Here is a 2,500-nt window from a genome sequence, read left to right on the forward strand (position 1 = left end):
GACCAAGGGAACAAGGCAACCTTGCCGCACACATGCCCATGAACGACCAAGGGAACAAGGCACCTTGCCGCACACATGCCCATGAACGACCAAGGGAACAAGGCACCTTGCCACACACATGCCCATTAACGACCAAGGGAACAAGGCAACCTTGCCACACACAGACCCTTGCATGAACGACCAAGGGAACAATGGATGTGAGGCTGGCAAAGCTAGGTCACGGCAAGCCAAGCAGTCAGGCTACACAATTGATGTGAGGCTGGCAAGGCTAGGTCATGTCAAGCCAAGCAGTCAGGCTACACAAGGGAACAAGGCACCTTGCCACACACAAACCCATGAACGAACGACCAAGGGAACAACGCCTCTTCCCACACACAGACCCATGAACGACCAAGGGAACAAGGGTATGAACGACCAAGGAACAATGCGTATTGCCACACACATTCCCATGAACGACCAAGGGAACAAGGCTACCTCCCAAACAAACACACATGAACGACCAAGGGAACAAGGCTTCTTCCCACACACAACCCCATGAACGACCAAGGGAACAAGGCACCTTGCCACACACATGCCCATGAACGACCAAGTGAACAATGGATGTGAGGCTGGCAAGGCTAGGTCATGTCAAGCCAAGCAGTCAGGCCACACAAGGGAACAAGGCACCATGCCACACACAAACCCATCCACTAACGACCAAGGGAACAATGCATATGGGGCTGGCAAGGCAAGCAGGCTACCCAAGTGAACAACGCCTCTTCCCACACACAGACCCATGAACGACCAAGGGAACAAGGGTATGAACGACCAAGGAACAATGCGTATTGCCACACACATTCCCATGAACGACCAAGGGAACAAGGCTACCTCCCAAACAAACACACATGAACGACCAAGTGAAGAAGGCTTCTTCCCACACACAACCCCATGAACGACCAAGGGAACAAGTTTACTTCGTACACGAACACCCATGAACGACCAATGGAACAAGGCATCTTGCCACACACATGCCCATGAGCAACCCAATCCCATCCTCATCGGTCTAAGGAACAAGGGGCCTTGACAAACCATGAGCAGATTTCTAAGCAAGTCAAACGATGAAGGGAGCAAAGTGTAGTTCCTACTTAGTACATAGTAAATTGAATATATGAGTTCCAATCCGATCAACTCGTGTTCTTTCGAGTTCATCTAAGCCACCTATGAATACCTAAAAGCCTTATCTGCCTGCCTATCACCAGGCGACAGGGACAAAAACCCAAATATGATATATTTTCATTTCAAGTCCATTCGTCTATGTTAACAATGACCCACACAATGTTTCAATGGCATTCCTACTTGATTTGAGCGACATTCCAACAAGTAGGGAACCAACGCTTCAAGGCGTGACCAAGGATAGGACACAAACATTTACGCCTCAAACATGACATTTTGTTTTTTTTTTTCATTTCAAAGCTTTTCATTTATAATAAAAAGCATCCCTACAAAATTTTGTGTCAATCCGAATTAATTCGAGCGAGTTATGGACGATTTCGCACAATTATGCATCCCTGGGCAAATCAATATCTGTTCCTGTCACCAAGCTCTTTGTGCAATATGTATATATAGGGGAACCATGGGACTGCTGCCCATTGGCGCCCCAAGGATGTCCAGCGCCCAAGGCTCTCGAGGCTGGCACGCTCGAGGCATGGCCAAGACGCCCGCTCTTGACGAAAATGGGGCCAAAACGCCCCCCATTGGCGCCCCACTCCCGTGTCCCCTCGCCCCCAAGTCGTGTGTGTCCAAAAATTATGCATCATCAGGGAAATCAATGTCTGTTCCTGTCACCAAGCTCTTTGTGCAATATGTATATATAGGGGGTACCATGGGGTCTCATTCTCATAGGTGCCCGGCATGGTTGATGGGCAAATAAGAATCGTGAGGCTGTATCGAGCACACACGAGGCAAGCCAAGCCAAGCCCCACGACCCATGAAAGAGGCCATCCCCCCCAACACGTTGCCTTGATTTCTCGAACGGTGACCTGAAAAATAGCCCCATCTCCTTGAGTCTCCTCGACGTTGTGCCCATACACTAGCCCGTTGCCTTGATTTTCCTCGACATAGGGCGCAGAAACTAGCGCCGTTGGCTTCACCTGTGCCTCGACGCCGTGCGCATACTAAGAAATATACATCCTCAGGGAAAGCAATGGGTGTTGCTGTCACCAAGCTCCTTGTGCAATATGTATATATAGGGGGGGAGCAGTGGGTGAGCATGGCAAGGGATGAAGGTGCCAGACTGCCTTTGAGCGCGAGCTTGGGTGACTGTTGCTTGATTCCTAGTCGGTGGCATAATACCCCTCCGAGTGGGGGCCTTGGCGTGGTGTGGGGATGCCTCGTTAGGTCTCTGCGACACCGATCCAGGGTTGTGGTCTAGCTTTGGAAGTTTGGGATGGTGCTGTTTGTGTGGCAATTCGATGATGATGTGCTTGCTGATCTATGTTTGACGTGCTACTGGTGCTAGCCA

This window comes from Lactuca saligna, unplaced genomic scaffold (assembly GCF_052625555.1).
Source record: "Lactuca saligna cultivar CGN05327 unplaced genomic scaffold, ASM5262555v1 scaffold_26, whole genome shotgun sequence".
NCBI lineage: Eukaryota > Viridiplantae > Streptophyta > Magnoliopsida > Asterales > Asteraceae > Lactuca > Lactuca saligna.